This window comes from Dendrobates tinctorius, unplaced genomic scaffold (genome assembly GCF_039654945.1).
Source record: "Dendrobates tinctorius isolate UK_male_01 unplaced genomic scaffold, ASM3965494v1 ptg000584l, whole genome shotgun sequence".
In the NCBI taxonomy this organism is placed as follows: Eukaryota; Metazoa; Chordata; class Amphibia; order Anura; family Dendrobatidae; genus Dendrobates; species Dendrobates tinctorius.
Genome location: NW_027362242.1, coordinates 47,477 through 64,985, shown reverse-complemented (window position 1 = coordinate 64,985; position 17,509 = coordinate 47,477). Strand labels below are relative to the sequence as shown.

Sequence of the window (17,509 nt, the reverse complement as noted above, 5' to 3'; positions counted from 1 at the left end):
GTGCAACTTGGACCAAGAAAAACTAATTGCAGAGCGGCGACATTGGAAAAAAGCATTCAAATCATGCTTTGAAAACACTACTTGCTTATCCCGATTTCAATTCAATCTGTCTTTGGAAACCGCTTAAGAGAGTGAGTGCACCATTCCCAGAGAAACTGCCATACTGGGCTGATACGTGGAGTGAAGTGAGCAAGCTCTTTTTCCATCTCCCTGTTCTAAAAATCCATTTAATATATGGTCCCCAGATAGGGGACGTATCAGATATTAAACTGATAAGAACAGATACTACACTTGATCTTAGCCAAAAGGCCGAGAAGCGATAACCAGAAATGGTTTGCCGCTTGCAAGGCCACAGGGCTTAAGACAGGCACCCATTGTGGAGAATGACACAGACACCACCCTGAGGAAGACATTCAAACCAAGTCTGGGCGCATAACAAAAGCGCAGGCGGCTGATTTTTTTTTTTTTTTTTTTCCCCAGGATTCCACTCCACGCGCTTTTAATTTGCATAGGCCAACCCCTTTTTTGTTAGGCCACCCTCCCCTCACGGTCAAACGCGCTTCAGTACTAGGAAAGAGGCCAGAGGAGCACTGCTCCTACACCGCCCCCTCTACTACCCTCCCTAAATGAAAGGTCTTGCTTTAAGGCTGTGTGCACACGCTGCGGATTGGCCGCTACAGACACGCAGCAGTTTTAGCTGCGGTGTACAGTACCATTCATTTGAATGGGTAAAAAAAAACGCTGTGCCGACGCTGCGGAAAAAACCGCGCGGATTTGCTGCGGTTTTGAATCCGCAGAAAGAATTGCATGTCAATTCTTTCTGTGGAAAACACTGCGGGTTCCTATCTCCACCATTGTGGAGATAGTGAATCCGCAGGACCAAACCGCAGGCAAAACCGCAGATAATCCGCAGGTCTTTGGACCTGCGGATTATCTGCGGTTTTTGCTAAATCCGTGCGGATTAATCCGCAGCGGAATCCGCAGCGTGTGAACGTGGCCTAACTCTCCTGGTGCCAGATATTGTAACCAGGAGGCGAGCATGGCCCACCTGTCTGCTCAGGCTCACTCAGCAGACTGAAGCTGAATACTACTGCGCAGCTGCTACAGACTGTGGGCTGCCCATTGTGACACGTGGTCCCATTGTGAGACGTGGTCGAACACATCCAAGCATTGTGTGCTATGAATGGCATGATTCCTATCACAGTGTTCCATGGATGGACACATCCTATTTACTGCAGGCAAGCAGCGCACCTAGCTGCTGCTGCTGCTGCTACAAGCCACTAGAATACCGTCCGTCTGTCAGACAGGTGGACGTAGGCAGAACATTCAAATAACTCGCCAGATAAATCGTTGCTTTTCCATTTTATTCATATATGAATTAATTCAAAATTGAACAGTAAATTTCAAAGTTGGAAGGCCACAAGAGGGGGACAATGTTTCAAAAATGAAGCGACATATCATTGCATGAGGGATGTGGTAGGAATTGAATGCTTGAATTAAGACTGGGGAAGTTCTGAGGCGAAGGGGCTGCAGGCCTTGTAGCAGGTGGGTGTGCAGAAATGTAGCTATCCAAAGCCAAACACATTACTGCAGCTTGTCACACCTATACCTACCAAACAGCAAAGGCCAAGATAGATCGTTATTTTACGGACACATTGAATACAGTGCAATGCCTCCCATATAGCGGTGAATAAGAGTAGTAGTAGTAGTAGTAGTAGTAGTAGTAGTAGTAGTAGTAGTAGAAGAGTTGGTCAAGTTAAATCAAGGCTAAGGAATTGGAAATGTGCAACTTGGACCAAGAAAAACTAATTGCAGAGCGGCGACATTGGAAAAAAGCATTCAAATCATGCTTTGAAAACACTACTTGCTTATCCCGATTTCAATTCAATCTGTCTTTGGAAACCGCTTAAGAGAGTGAGTGCACCATTCCCAGAGAAACTGCCATACTGGGCTGATACGTGGAGTGAAGTGAGCAAGCTCTTTTTCCATCTCCCTGTTCTAAAAATCCATTTAATATATGGTCCCCAGATAGGGGACGTATCAGATATTAAACTGATAAGAACAGATACTACACTTGATCTTAGCCAAAAGGCCGAGAAGCGATAACCAGAAATGGTTTGCCGCTTGCAAGGCCACAGGGCTTAAGACAGGCACCCATTGTGGAGAATGACACAGACACCACCCTGAGGAAGACATTCAAACCAAGTCTGGGCGCATAACAAAAGCGCAGGCGGCTGATTTTTTTTTTTTTTTTTTTCCCCAGGATTCCACTCCACGCGCTTTTAATTTGCATAGGCCAACCCCTTTTTTGTTAGGCCACCCTCCCCTCACGGTCAAACGCGCTTCAGTACTAGGAAAGAGGCCAGAGGAGCACTGCTCCTACACCGCCCCCTCTACTACCCTCCCTAAATGAAAGGTCTTGCTTTAAGGCTGTGTGCACACGCTGCGGATTGGCCGCTACAGACACGCAGCAGTTTTAGCTGCGGTGTACAGTACCATTCATTTGAATGGGTAAAAAAAAACGCTGTGCCGACGCTGCGGAAAAAACCGCGCGGATTTGCTGCGGTTTTGAATCCGCAGAAAGAATTGCATGTCAATTCTTTCTGTGGAAAACACTGCGGGTTCCTATCTCCACCATTGTGGAGATAGTGAATCCGCAGGACCAAACCGCAGGCAAAACCGCAGATAATCCGCAGGTCTTTGGACCTGCGGATTATCTGCGGTTTTTGCTAAATCCGTGCGGATTAATCCGCAGCGGAATCCGCAGCGTGTGAACGTGGCCTAACTCTCCTGGTGCCAGATATTGTAACCAGGAGGCGAGCATGGCCCACCTGTCTGCTCAGGCTCACTCAGCAGACTGAAGCTGAATACTACTGCGCAGCTGCTACAGACTGTGGGCTGCCCATTGTGACACGTGGTCCCATTGTGAGACGTGGTCGAACACATCCAAGCATTGTGTGCTATGAATGGCATGATTCCTATCACAGTGTTCCATGGATGGACACATCCTATTTACTGCAGGCAAGCAGCGCACCTAGCTGCTGCTGCTGCTGCTACAAGCCACTAGAATACCGTCCGTCTGTCAGACAGGTGGACGTAGGCAGAACATTCAAATAACTCGCCAGATAAATCGTTGCTTTTCCATTTTATTCATATATGAATTAATTCAAAATTGAACAGTAAATTTCAAAGTTGGAAGGCCACAAGAGGGGGACAATGTTTCAAAAATGAAGCGACATATCATTGCATGAGGGATGTGGTAGGAATTGAATGCTTGAATTAAGACTGGGGAAGTTCTGAGGCGAAGGGGCTGCAGGCCTTGTAGCAGGTGGGTGTGCAGAAATGTAGCTATCCAAAGCCAAACACATTACTGCAGCTTGTCACACCTATACCTACCAAACAGCAAAGGCCAAGATAGATCGTTATTTTACGGACACATTGAATACAGTGCAATGCCTCCCATATAGCGGTGAATAAGAGTAGTAGTAGTAGTAGTAGTAGTAGTAGTAGTAGTAGTAGTAGTAGAAGAGTTGGTCAAGTTAAATCAAGGCTAAGGAATTGGAAATGTGCAACTTGGACCAAGAAAAACTAATTGCAGAGCGGCGACATTGGAAAAAAGCATTCAAATCATGCTTTGAAAACACTACTTGCTTATCCCGATTTCAATTCAATCTGTCTTTGGAAACCGCTTAAGAGAGTGAGTGCACCATTCCCAGAGAAACTGCCATACTGGGCTGATACGTGGAGTGAAGTGAGCAAGCTCTTTTTCCATCTCCCTGTTCTAAAAATCCATTTAATATATGGTCCCCAGATAGGGGACGTATCAGATATTAAACTGATAAGAACAGATACTACACTTGATCTTAGCCAAAAGGCCGAGAAGCGATAACCAGAAATGGTTTGCCGCTTGCAAGGCCACAGGGCTTAAGACAGGCACCCATTGTGGAGAATGACACAGACACCACCCTGAGGAAGACATTCAAACCAAGTCTGGGCGCATAACAAAAGCGCAGGCGGCTGATTTTTTTTTTTTTTTTTTTCCCCAGGATTCCACTCCACGCGCTTTTAATTTGCATAGGCCAACCCCTTTTTTGTTAGGCCACCCTCCCCTCACGGTCAAACGCGCTTCAGTACTAGGAAAGAGGCCAGAGGAGCACTGCTCCTACACCGCCCCCTCTACTACCCTCCCTAAATGAAAGGTCTTGCTTTAAGGCTGTGTGCACACGCTGCGGATTGGCCGCTACAGACACGCAGCAGTTTTAGCTGCGGTGTACAGTACCATTCATTTGAATGGGTAAAAAAAAACGCTGTGCCGACGCTGCGGAAAAAACCGCGCGGATTTGCTGCGGTTTTGAATCCGCAGAAAGAATTGCATGTCAATTCTTTCTGTGGAAAACACTGCGGGTTCCTATCTCCACCATTGTGGAGATAGTGAATCCGCAGGACCAAACCGCAGGCAAAACCGCAGATAATCCGCAGGTCTTTGGACCTGCGGATTATCTGCGGTTTTTGCTAAATCCGTGCGGATTAATCCGCAGCGGAATCCGCAGCGTGTGAACGTGGCCTAACTCTCCTGGTGCCAGATATTGTAACCAGGAGGCGAGCATGGCCCACCTGTCTGCTCAGGCTCACTCAGCAGACTGAAGCTGAATACTACTGCGCAGCTGCTACAGACTGTGGGCTGCCCATTGTGACACGTGGTCCCATTGTGAGACGTGGTCGAACACATCCAAGCATTGTGTGCTATGAATGGCATGATTCCTATCACAGTGTTCCATGGATGGACACATCCTATTTACTGCAGGCAAGCAGCGCACCTAGCTGCTGCTGCTGCTGCTACAAGCCACTAGAATACCGTCCGTCTGTCAGACAGGTGGACGTAGGCAGAACATTCAAATAACTCGCCAGATAAATCGTTGCTTTTCCATTTTATTCATATATGAATTAATTCAAAATTGAACAGTAAATTTCAAAGTTGGAAGGCCACAAGAGGGGGACAATGTTTCAAAAATGAAGCGACATATCATTGCATGAGGGATGTGGTAGGAATTGAATGCTTGAATTAAGACTGGGGAAGTTCTGAGGCGAAGGGGCTGCAGGCCTTGTAGCAGGTGGGTGTGCAGAAATGTAGCTATCCAAAGCCAAACACATTACTGCAGCTTGTCACACCTATACCTACCAAACAGCAAAGGCCAAGATAGATCGTTATTTTACGGACACATTGAATACAGTGCAATGCCTCCCATATAGCGGTGAATAAGAGTAGTAGTAGTAGTAGTAGTAGTAGTAGTAGTAGTAGTAGTAGTAGAAGAGTTGGTCAAGTTAAATCAAGGCTAAGGAATTGGAAATGTGCAACTTGGACCAAGAAAAACTAATTGCAGAGCGGCGACATTGGAAAAAAGCATTCAAATCATGCTTTGAAAACACTACTTGCTTATCCCGATTTCAATTCAATCTGTCTTTGGAAACCGCTTAAGAGAGTGAGTGCACCATTCCCAGAGAAACTGCCATACTGGGCTGATACGTGGAGTGAAGTGAGCAAGCTCTTTTTCCATCTCCCTGTTCTAAAAATCCATTTAATATATGGTCCCCAGATAGGGGACGTATCAGATATTAAACTGATAAGAACAGATACTACACTTGATCTTAGCCAAAAGGCCGAGAAGCGATAACCAGAAATGGTTTGCCGCTTGCAAGGCCACAGGGCTTAAGACAGGCACCCATTGTGGAGAATGACACAGACACCACCCTGAGGAAGACATTCAAACCAAGTCTGGGCGCATAACAAAAGCGCAGGCGGCTGATTTTTTTTTTTTTTTTTTTCCCCAGGATTCCACTCCACGCGCTTTTAATTTGCATAGGCCAACCCCTTTTTTGTTAGGCCACCCTCCCCTCACGGTCAAACGCGCTTCAGTACTAGGAAAGAGGCCAGAGGAGCACTGCTCCTACACCGCCCCCTCTACTACCCTCCCTAAATGAAAGGTCTTGCTTTAAGGCTGTGTGCACACGCTGCGGATTGGCCGCTACAGACACGCAGCAGTTTTAGCTGCGGTGTACAGTACCATTCATTTGAATGGGTAAAAAAAAACGCTGTGCCGACGCTGCGGAAAAAACCGCGCGGATTTGCTGCGGTTTTGAATCCGCAGAAAGAATTGCATGTCAATTCTTTCTGTGGAAAACACTGCGGGTTCCTATCTCCACCATTGTGGAGATAGTGAATCCGCAGGACCAAACCGCAGGCAAAACCGCAGATAATCCGCAGGTCTTTGGACCTGCGGATTATCTGCGGTTTTTGCTAAATCCGTGCGGATTAATCCGCAGCGGAATCCGCAGCGTGTGAACGTGGCCTAACTCTCCTGGTGCCAGATATTGTAACCAGGAGGCGAGCATGGCCCACCTGTCTGCTCAGGCTCACTCAGCAGACTGAAGCTGAATACTACTGCGCAGCTGCTACAGACTGTGGGCTGCCCATTGTGACACGTGGTCCCATTGTGAGACGTGGTCGAACACATCCAAGCATTGTGTGCTATGAATGGCATGATTCCTATCACAGTGTTCCATGGATGGACACATCCTATTTACTGCAGGCAAGCAGCGCACCTAGCTGCTGCTGCTGCTGCTACAAGCCACTAGAATACCGTCCGTCTGTCAGACAGGTGGACGTAGGCAGAACATTCAAATAACTCGCCAGATAAATCGTTGCTTTTCCATTTTATTCATATATGAATTAATTCAAAATTGAACAGTAAATTTCAAAGTTGGAAGGCCACAAGAGGGGGACAATGTTTCAAAAATGAAGCGACATATCATTGCATGAGGGATGTGGTAGGAATTGAATGCTTGAATTAAGACTGGGGAAGTTCTGAGGCGAAGGGGCTGCAGGCCTTGTAGCAGGTGGGTGTGCAGAAATGTAGCTATCCAAAGCCAAACACATTACTGCAGCTTGTCACACCTATACCTACCAAACAGCAAAGGCCAAGATAGATCGTTATTTTACGGACACATTGAATACAGTGCAATGCCTCCCATATAGCGGTGAATAAGAGTAGTAGTAGTAGTAGTAGTAGTAGTAGTAGTAGTAGTAGTAGTAGAAGAGTTGGTCAAGTTAAATCAAGGCTAAGGAATTGGAAATGTGCAACTTGGACCAAGAAAAACTAATTGCAGAGCGGCGACATTGGAAAAAAGCATTCAAATCATGCTTTGAAAACACTACTTGCTTATCCCGATTTCAATTCAATCTGTCTTTGGAAACCGCTTAAGAGAGTGAGTGCACCATTCCCAGAGAAACTGCCATACTGGGCTGATACGTGGAGTGAAGTGAGCAAGCTCTTTTTCCATCTCCCTGTTCTAAAAATCCATTTAATATATGGTCCCCAGATAGGGGACGTATCAGATATTAAACTGATAAGAACAGATACTACACTTGATCTTAGCCAAAAGGCCGAGAAGCGATAACCAGAAATGGTTTGCCGCTTGCAAGGCCACAGGGCTTAAGACAGGCACCCATTGTGGAGAATGACACAGACACCACCCTGAGGAAGACATTCAAACCAAGTCTGGGCGCATAACAAAAGCGCAGGCGGCTGATTTTTTTTTTTTTTTTTTTCCCCAGGATTCCACTCCACGCGCTTTTAATTTGCATAGGCCAACCCCTTTTTTGTTAGGCCACCCTCCCCTCACGGTCAAACGCGCTTCAGTACTAGGAAAGAGGCCAGAGGAGCACTGCTCCTACACCGCCCCCTCTACTACCCTCCCTAAATGAAAGGTCTTGCTTTAAGGCTGTGTGCACACGCTGCGGATTGGCCGCTACAGACACGCAGCAGTTTTAGCTGCGGTGTACAGTACCATTCATTTGAATGGGTAAAAAAAAACGCTGTGCCGACGCTGCGGAAAAAACCGCGCGGATTTGCTGCGGTTTTGAATCCGCAGAAAGAATTGCATGTCAATTCTTTCTGTGGAAAACACTGCGGGTTCCTATCTCCACCATTGTGGAGATAGTGAATCCGCAGGACCAAACCGCAGGCAAAACCGCAGATAATCCGCAGGTCTTTGGACCTGCGGATTATCTGCGGTTTTTGCTAAATCCGTGCGGATTAATCCGCAGCGGAATCCGCAGCGTGTGAACGTGGCCTAACTCTCCTGGTGCCAGATATTGTAACCAGGAGGCGAGCATGGCCCACCTGTCTGCTCAGGCTCACTCAGCAGACTGAAGCTGAATACTACTGCGCAGCTGCTACAGACTGTGGGCTGCCCATTGTGACACGTGGTCCCATTGTGAGACGTGGTCGAACACATCCAAGCATTGTGTGCTATGAATGGCATGATTCCTATCACAGTGTTCCATGGATGGACACATCCTATTTACTGCAGGCAAGCAGCGCACCTAGCTGCTGCTGCTGCTGCTACAAGCCACTAGAATACCGTCCGTCTGTCAGACAGGTGGACGTAGGCAGAACATTCAAATAACTCGCCAGATAAATCGTTGCTTTTCCATTTTATTCATATATGAATTAATTCAAAATTGAACAGTAAATTTCAAAGTTGGAAGGCCACAAGAGGGGGACAATGTTTCAAAAATGAAGCGACATATCATTGCATGAGGGATGTGGTAGGAATTGAATGCTTGAATTAAGACTGGGGAAGTTCTGAGGCGAAGGGGCTGCAGGCCTTGTAGCAGGTGGGTGTGCAGAAATGTAGCTATCCAAAGCCAAACACATTACTGCAGCTTGTCACACCTATACCTACCAAACAGCAAAGGCCAAGATAGATCGTTATTTTACGGACACATTGAATACAGTGCAATGCCTCCCATATAGCGGTGAATAAGAGTAGTAGTAGTAGTAGTAGTAGTAGTAGTAGTAGTAGTAGTAGTAGAAGAGTTGGTCAAGTTAAATCAAGGCTAAGGAATTGGAAATGTGCAACTTGGACCAAGAAAAACTAATTGCAGAGCGGCGACATTGGAAAAAAGCATTCAAATCATGCTTTGAAAACACTACTTGCTTATCCCGATTTCAATTCAATCTGTCTTTGGAAACCGCTTAAGAGAGTGAGTGCACCATTCCCAGAGAAACTGCCATACTGGGCTGATACGTGGAGTGAAGTGAGCAAGCTCTTTTTCCATCTCCCTGTTCTAAAAATCCATTTAATATATGGTCCCCAGATAGGGGACGTATCAGATATTAAACTGATAAGAACAGATACTACACTTGATCTTAGCCAAAAGGCCGAGAAGCGATAACCAGAAATGGTTTGCCGCTTGCAAGGCCACAGGGCTTAAGACAGGCACCCATTGTGGAGAATGACACAGACACCACCCTGAGGAAGACATTCAAACCAAGTCTGGGCGCATAACAAAAGCGCAGGCGGCTGATTTTTTTTTTTTTTTTTTTCCCCAGGATTCCACTCCACGCGCTTTTAATTTGCATAGGCCAACCCCTTTTTTGTTAGGCCACCCTCCCCTCACGGTCAAACGCGCTTCAGTACTAGGAAAGAGGCCAGAGGAGCACTGCTCCTACACCGCCCCCTCTACTACCCTCCCTAAATGAAAGGTCTTGCTTTAAGGCTGTGTGCACACGCTGCGGATTGGCCGCTACAGACACGCAGCAGTTTTAGCTGCGGTGTACAGTACCATTCATTTGAATGGGTAAAAAAAAACGCTGTGCCGACGCTGCGGAAAAAACCGCGCGGATTTGCTGCGGTTTTGAATCCGCAGAAAGAATTGCATGTCAATTCTTTCTGTGGAAAACACTGCGGGTTCCTATCTCCACCATTGTGGAGATAGTGAATCCGCAGGACCAAACCGCAGGCAAAACCGCAGATAATCCGCAGGTCTTTGGACCTGCGGATTATCTGCGGTTTTTGCTAAATCCGTGCGGATTAATCCGCAGCGGAATCCGCAGCGTGTGAACGTGGCCTAACTCTCCTGGTGCCAGATATTGTAACCAGGAGGCGAGCATGGCCCACCTGTCTGCTCAGGCTCACTCAGCAGACTGAAGCTGAATACTACTGCGCAGCTGCTACAGACTGTGGGCTGCCCATTGTGACACGTGGTCCCATTGTGAGACGTGGTCGAACACATCCAAGCATTGTGTGCTATGAATGGCATGATTCCTATCACAGTGTTCCATGGATGGACACATCCTATTTACTGCAGGCAAGCAGCGCACCTAGCTGCTGCTGCTGCTGCTACAAGCCACTAGAATACCGTCCGTCTGTCAGACAGGTGGACGTAGGCAGAACATTCAAATAACTCGCCAGATAAATCGTTGCTTTTCCATTTTATTCATATATGAATTAATTCAAAATTGAACAGTAAATTTCAAAGTTGGAAGGCCACAAGAGGGGGACAATGTTTCAAAAATGAAGCGACATATCATTGCATGAGGGATGTGGTAGGAATTGAATGCTTGAATTAAGACTGGGGAAGTTCTGAGGCGAAGGGGCTGCAGGCCTTGTAGCAGGTGGGTGTGCAGAAATGTAGCTATCCAAAGCCAAACACATTACTGCAGCTTGTCACACCTATACCTACCAAACAGCAAAGGCCAAGATAGATCGTTATTTTACGGACACATTGAATACAGTGCAATGCCTCCCATATAGCGGTGAATAAGAGTAGTAGTAGTAGTAGTAGTAGTAGTAGTAGTAGTAGTAGTAGTAGAAGAGTTGGTCAAGTTAAATCAAGGCTAAGGAATTGGAAATGTGCAACTTGGACCAAGAAAAACTAATTGCAGAGCGGCGACATTGGAAAAAAGCATTCAAATCATGCTTTGAAAACACTACTTGCTTATCCCGATTTCAATTCAATCTGTCTTTGGAAACCGCTTAAGAGAGTGAGTGCACCATTCCCAGAGAAACTGCCATACTGGGCTGATACGTGGAGTGAAGTGAGCAAGCTCTTTTTCCATCTCCCTGTTCTAAAAATCCATTTAATATATGGTCCCCAGATAGGGGACGTATCAGATATTAAACTGATAAGAACAGATACTACACTTGATCTTAGCCAAAAGGCCGAGAAGCGATAACCAGAAATGGTTTGCCGCTTGCAAGGCCACAGGGCTTAAGACAGGCACCCATTGTGGAGAATGACACAGACACCACCCTGAGGAAGACATTCAAACCAAGTCTGGGCGCATAACAAAAGCGCAGGCGGCTGATTTTTTTTTTTTTTTTTTTCCCCAGGATTCCACTCCACGCGCTTTTAATTTGCATAGGCCAACCCCTTTTTTGTTAGGCCACCCTCCCCTCACGGTCAAACGCGCTTCAGTACTAGGAAAGAGGCCAGAGGAGCACTGCTCCTACACCGCCCCCTCTACTACCCTCCCTAAATGAAAGGTCTTGCTTTAAGGCTGTGTGCACACGCTGCGGATTGGCCGCTACAGACACGCAGCAGTTTTAGCTGCGGTGTACAGTACCATTCATTTGAATGGGTAAAAAAAAACGCTGTGCCGACGCTGCGGAAAAAACCGCGCGGATTTGCTGCGGTTTTGAATCCGCAGAAAGAATTGCATGTCAATTCTTTCTGTGGAAAACACTGCGGGTTCCTATCTCCACCATTGTGGAGATAGTGAATCCGCAGGACCAAACCGCAGGCAAAACCGCAGATAATCCGCAGGTCTTTGGACCTGCGGATTATCTGCGGTTTTTGCTAAATCCGTGCGGATTAATCCGCAGCGGAATCCGCAGCGTGTGAACGTGGCCTAACTCTCCTGGTGCCAGATATTGTAACCAGGAGGCGAGCATGGCCCACCTGTCTGCTCAGGCTCACTCAGCAGACTGAAGCTGAATACTACTGCGCAGCTGCTACAGACTGTGGGCTGCCCATTGTGACACGTGGTCCCATTGTGAGACGTGGTCGAACACATCCAAGCATTGTGTGCTATGAATGGCATGATTCCTATCACAGTGTTCCATGGATGGACACATCCTATTTACTGCAGGCAAGCAGCGCACCTAGCTGCTGCTGCTGCTGCTACAAGCCACTAGAATACCGTCCGTCTGTCAGACAGGTGGACGTAGGCAGAACATTCAAATAACTCGCCAGATAAATCGTTGCTTTTCCATTTTATTCATATATGAATTAATTCAAAATTGAACAGTAAATTTCAAAGTTGGAAGGCCACAAGAGGGGGACAATGTTTCAAAAATGAAGCGACATATCATTGCATGAGGGATGTGGTAGGAATTGAATGCTTGAATTAAGACTGGGGAAGTTCTGAGGCGAAGGGGCTGCAGGCCTTGTAGCAGGTGGGTGTGCAGAAATGTAGCTATCCAAAGCCAAACACATTACTGCAGCTTGTCACACCTATACCTACCAAACAGCAAAGGCCAAGATAGATCGTTATTTTACGGACACATTGAATACAGTGCAATGCCTCCCATATAGCGGTGAATAAGAGTAGTAGTAGTAGTAGTAGTAGTAGTAGTAGTAGTAGTAGTAGTAGAAGAGTTGGTCAAGTTAAATCAAGGCTAAGGAATTGGAAATGTGCAACTTGGACCAAGAAAAACTAATTGCAGAGCGGCGACATTGGAAAAAAGCATTCAAATCATGCTTTGAAAACACTACTTGCTTATCCCGATTTCAATTCAATCTGTCTTTGGAAACCGCTTAAGAGAGTGAGTGCACCATTCCCAGAGAAACTGCCATACTGGGCTGATACGTGGAGTGAAGTGAGCAAGCTCTTTTTCCATCTCCCTGTTCTAAAAATCCATTTAATATATGGTCCCCAGATAGGGGACGTATCAGATATTAAACTGATAAGAACAGATACTACACTTGATCTTAGCCAAAAGGCCGAGAAGCGATAACCAGAAATGGTTTGCCGCTTGCAAGGCCACAGGGCTTAAGACAGGCACCCATTGTGGAGAATGACACAGACACCACCCTGAGGAAGACATTCAAACCAAGTCTGGGCGCATAACAAAAGCGCAGGCGGCTGATTTTTTTTTTTTTTTTTTTCCCCAGGATTCCACTCCACGCGCTTTTAATTTGCATAGGCCAACCCCTTTTTTGTTAGGCCACCCTCCCCTCACGGTCAAACGCGCTTCAGTACTAGGAAAGAGGCCAGAGGAGCACTGCTCCTACACCGCCCCCTCTACTACCCTCCCTAAATGAAAGGTCTTGCTTTAAGGCTGTGTGCACACGCTGCGGATTGGCCGCTACAGACACGCAGCAGTTTTAGCTGCGGTGTACAGTACCATTCATTTGAATGGGTAAAAAAAAACGCTGTGCCGACGCTGCGGAAAAAACCGCGCGGATTTGCTGCGGTTTTGAATCCGCAGAAAGAATTGCATGTCAATTCTTTCTGTGGAAAACACTGCGGGTTCCTATCTCCACCATTGTGGAGATAGTGAATCCGCAGGACCAAACCGCAGGCAAAACCGCAGATAATCCGCAGGTCTTTGGACCTGCGGATTATCTGCGGTTTTTGCTAAATCCGTGCGGATTAATCCGCAGCGGAATCCGCAGCGTGTGAACGTGGCCTAACTCTCCTGGTGCCAGATATTGTAACCAGGAGGCGAGCATGGCCCACCTGTCTGCTCAGGCTCACTCAGCAGACTGAAGCTGAATACTACTGCGCAGCTGCTACAGACTGTGGGCTGCCCATTGTGACACGTGGTCCCATTGTGAGACGTGGTCGAACACATCCAAGCATTGTGTGCTATGAATGGCATGATTCCTATCACAGTGTTCCATGGATGGACACATCCTATTTACTGCAGGCAAGCAGCGCACCTAGCTGCTGCTGCTGCTGCTACAAGCCACTAGAATACCGTCCGTCTGTCAGACAGGTGGACGTAGGCAGAACATTCAAATAACTCGCCAGATAAATCGTTGCTTTTCCATTTTATTCATATATGAATTAATTCAAAATTGAACAGTAAATTTCAAAGTTGGAAGGCCACAAGAGGGGGACAATGTTTCAAAAATGAAGCGACATATCATTGCATGAGGGATGTGGTAGGAATTGAATGCTTGAATTAAGACTGGGGAAGTTCTGAGGCGAAGGGGCTGCAGGCCTTGTAGCAGGTGGGTGTGCAGAAATGTAGCTATCCAAAGCCAAACACATTACTGCAGCTTGTCACACCTATACCTACCAAACAGCAAAGGCCAAGATAGATCGTTATTTTACGGACACATTGAATACAGTGCAATGCCTCCCATATAGCGGTGAATAAGAGTAGTAGTAGTAGTAGTAGTAGTAGTAGTAGTAGTAGTAGTAGTAGAAGAGTTGGTCAAGTTAAATCAAGGCTAAGGAATTGGAAATGTGCAACTTGGACCAAGAAAAACTAATTGCAGAGCGGCGACATTGGAAAAAAGCATTCAAATCATGCTTTGAAAACACTACTTGCTTATCCCGATTTCAATTCAATCTGTCTTTGGAAACCGCTTAAGAGAGTGAGTGCACCATTCCCAGAGAAACTGCCATACTGGGCTGATACGTGGAGTGAAGTGAGCAAGCTCTTTTTCCATCTCCCTGTTCTAAAAATCCATTTAATATATGGTCCCCAGATAGGGGACGTATCAGATATTAAACTGATAAGAACAGATACTACACTTGATCTTAGCCAAAAGGCCGAGAAGCGATAACCAGAAATGGTTTGCCGCTTGCAAGGCCACAGGGCTTAAGACAGGCACCCATTGTGGAGAATGACACAGACACCACCCTGAGGAAGACATTCAAACCAAGTCTGGGCGCATAACAAAAGCGCAGGCGGCTGATTTTTTTTTTTTTTTTTTTCCCCAGGATTCCACTCCACGCGCTTTTAATTTGCATAGGCCAACCCCTTTTTTGTTAGGCCACCCTCCCCTCACGGTCAAACGCGCTTCAGTACTAGGAAAGAGGCCAGAGGAGCACTGCTCCTACACCGCCCCCTCTACTACCCTCCCTAAATGAAAGGTCTTGCTTTAAGGCTGTGTGCACACGCTGCGGATTGGCCGCTACAGACACGCAGCAGTTTTAGCTGCGGTGTACAGTACCATTCATTTGAATGGGTAAAAAAAAACGCTGTGCCGACGCTGCGGAAAAAACCGCGCGGATTTGCTGCGGTTTTGAATCCGCAGAAAGAATTGCATGTCAATTCTTTCTGTGGAAAACACTGCGGGTTCCTATCTCCACCATTGTGGAGATAGTGAATCCGCAGGACCAAACCGCAGGCAAAACCGCAGATAATCCGCAGGTCTTTGGACCTGCGGATTATCTGCGGTTTTTGCTAAATCCGTGCGGATTAATCCGCAGCGGAATCCGCAGCGTGTGAACGTGGCCTAACTCTCCTGGTGCCAGATATTGTAACCAGGAGGCGAGCATGGCCCACCTGTCTGCTCAGGCTCACTCAGCAGACTGAAGCTGAATACTACTGCGCAGCTGCTACAGACTGTGGGCTGCCCATTGTGACACGTGGTCCCATTGTGAGACGTGGTCGAACACATCCAAGCATTGTGTGCTATGAATGGCATGATTCCTATCACAGTGTTCCATGGATGGACACATCCTATTTACTGCAGGCAAGCAGCGCACCTAGCTGCTGCTGCTGCTGCTACAAGCCACTAGAATACCGTCCGTCTGTCAGACAGGTGGACGTAGGCAGAACATTCAAATAACTCGCCAGATAAATCGTTGCTTTTCCATTTTATTCATATATGAATTAATTCAAAATTGAACAGTAAATTTCAAAGTTGGAAGGCCACAAGAGGGGGACAATGTTTCAAAAATGAAGCGACATATCATTGCATGAGGGATGTGGTAGGAATTGAATGCTTGAATTAAGACTGGGGAAGTTCTGAGGCGAAGGGGCTGCAGGCCTTGTAGCAGGTGGGTGTGCAGAAATGTAGCTATCCAAAGCCAAACACATTACTGCAGCTTGTCACACCTATACCTACCAAACAGCAAAGGCCAAGATAGATCGTTATTTTACGGACACATTGAATACAGTGCAATGCCTCCCATATAGCGGTGAATAAGAGTAGTAGTAGTAGTAGTAGTAGTAGTAGTAGTAGTAGTAGTAGTAGAAGAGTTGGTCAAGTTAAATCAAGGCTAAGGAATTGGAAATGTGCAACTTGGACCAAGAAAAACTAATTGCAGAGCGGCGACATTGGAAAAAAGCATTCAAATCATGCTTTGAAAACACTACTTGCTTATCCCGATTTCAATTCAATCTGTCTTTGGAAACCGCTTAAGAGAGTGAGTGCACCATTCCCAGAGAAACTGCCATACTGGGCTGATACGTGGAGTGAAGTGAGCAAGCTCTTTTTCCATCTCCCTGTTCTAAAAATCCATTTAATATATGGTCCCCAGATAGGGGACGTATCAGATATTAAACTGATAAGAACAGATACTACACTTGATCTTAGCCAAAAGGCCGAGAAGCGATAACCAGAAATGGTTTGCCGCTTGCAAGGCCACAGGGCTTAAGACAGGCACCCATTGTGGAGAATGACACAGACACCACCCTGAGGAAGACATTCAAACCAAGTCTGGGCGCATAACAAAAGCGCAGGCGGCTGATTTTTTTTTTTTTTTTTTTCCCCAGGATTCCACTCCACGCGCTTTTAATTTGCATAGGCCAACCCCTTTTTTGTTAGGCCACCCTCCCCTCACGGTCAAACGCGCTTCAGTACTAGGAAAGAGGCCAGAGGAGCACTGCTCCTACACCGCCCCCTCTACTACCCTCCCTAAATGAAAGGTCTTGCTTTAAGGCTGTGTGCACACGCTGCGGATTGGCCGCTACAGACACGCAGCAGTTTTAGCTGCGGTGTACAGTACCATTCATTTGAATGGGTAAAAAAAAACGCTGTGCCGACGCTGCGGAAAAAACCGCGCGGATTTGCTGCGGTTTTGAATCCGCAGAAAGAATTGCATGTCAATTCTTTCTGTGGAAAACACTGCGGGTTCCTATCTCCACCATTGTGGAGATAGTGAATCCGCAGGACCAAACCGCAGGCAAAACCGCAGATAATCCGCAGGTCTTTGGACCTGCGGATTATCTGCGGTTTTTGCTAAATCCGTGCGGATTAATCCGCAGCGGAATCCGCAGCGTGTGAACGTGGCCTAACTCTCCTGGTGCCAGATATTGTAACCAGGAGGCGAGCATGGCCCACCTGTCTGCTCAGGCTCACTCAGCAGACTGAAGCTGAATACTACTGCGCAGCTGCTACAGACTGTGGGCTGCCCATTGTGACACGTGGTCCCATTGTGAGACGTGGTCGAACACATCCAAGCATTGTGTGCTATGAATGGCATGATTCCTATCACAGTGTTCCATGGATGGACACATCCTATTTACTGCAGGCAAGCAGCGCACCTAGCTGCTGCTGCTGCTGCTACAAGCCACTAGAATACCGTCCGTCTGTCAGACAGGTGGACGTAGGCAGAACATTCAAATAACTCGCCAGATAAATCGTTGCTTTTCCATTTTATTCATATATGAATTAATTCAAAATTGAACAGTAAATTTCAAAGTTGGAAGGCCACAAGAGGGGGACAATGTTTCAAAAATGAAGCGACATATCATT

The 17,509-nt window shown here is 46.7% G+C and overlaps 10 non-coding genes across 10 annotated transcripts; all 10 read right to left on the bottom strand.

The window, feature by feature from the left end:
- Nucleotides 1–130: 130 nt before the first annotated feature.
- Nucleotides 131–321, bottom strand: LOC141078698 (U2 spliceosomal RNA). Its single transcript, XR_012228078.1, has one exon. It is a non-coding gene; the product is annotated as a U2 spliceosomal RNA (small nuclear RNA).
- Nucleotides 322–1,913: 1,592 nt separating this feature from the next.
- Nucleotides 1,914–2,104, bottom strand: LOC141078696 (U2 spliceosomal RNA). The gene has a single exon (XR_012228077.1). It is a non-coding gene; the product is annotated as a U2 spliceosomal RNA (small nuclear RNA).
- Nucleotides 2,105–3,696: 1,592 nt separating this feature from the next.
- Nucleotides 3,697–3,887, bottom strand: LOC141078695 (U2 spliceosomal RNA). The gene has a single exon (XR_012228076.1). It is a non-coding gene; the product is annotated as a U2 spliceosomal RNA (small nuclear RNA).
- Nucleotides 3,888–5,479: 1,592 nt separating this feature from the next.
- On the bottom strand, nucleotides 5,480–5,670 carry LOC141078694 (U2 spliceosomal RNA). Its single transcript, XR_012228075.1, has one exon. It is a non-coding gene; the product is annotated as a U2 spliceosomal RNA (small nuclear RNA).
- A 1,592-nt stretch (nucleotides 5,671–7,262) lies between these two features.
- Nucleotides 7,263–7,453, bottom strand: LOC141078693 (U2 spliceosomal RNA). The gene has a single exon (XR_012228074.1). It is a non-coding gene; the product is annotated as a U2 spliceosomal RNA (small nuclear RNA).
- Nucleotides 7,454–9,045: 1,592 nt separating this feature from the next.
- On the bottom strand, nucleotides 9,046–9,236 carry LOC141078692 (U2 spliceosomal RNA). The gene has a single exon (XR_012228073.1). It is a non-coding gene; the product is annotated as a U2 spliceosomal RNA (small nuclear RNA).
- Nucleotides 9,237–10,828: 1,592 nt separating this feature from the next.
- LOC141078691 (U2 spliceosomal RNA) lies at nucleotides 10,829–11,019 on the bottom strand. Its single transcript, XR_012228072.1, has one exon. It is a non-coding gene; the product is annotated as a U2 spliceosomal RNA (small nuclear RNA).
- Nucleotides 11,020–12,611: 1,592 nt separating this feature from the next.
- Nucleotides 12,612–12,802, bottom strand: LOC141078690 (U2 spliceosomal RNA). Its single transcript, XR_012228071.1, has one exon. It is a non-coding gene; the product is annotated as a U2 spliceosomal RNA (small nuclear RNA).
- A 1,592-nt stretch (nucleotides 12,803–14,394) lies between these two features.
- On the bottom strand, nucleotides 14,395–14,585 carry LOC141078689 (U2 spliceosomal RNA). The gene has a single exon (XR_012228070.1). It is a non-coding gene; the product is annotated as a U2 spliceosomal RNA (small nuclear RNA).
- Nucleotides 14,586–16,177: 1,592 nt separating this feature from the next.
- LOC141078688 (U2 spliceosomal RNA) lies at nucleotides 16,178–16,368 on the bottom strand. Its single transcript, XR_012228069.1, has one exon. It is a non-coding gene; the product is annotated as a U2 spliceosomal RNA (small nuclear RNA).
- Nucleotides 16,369–17,509: the final 1,141 nt, after the last annotated feature.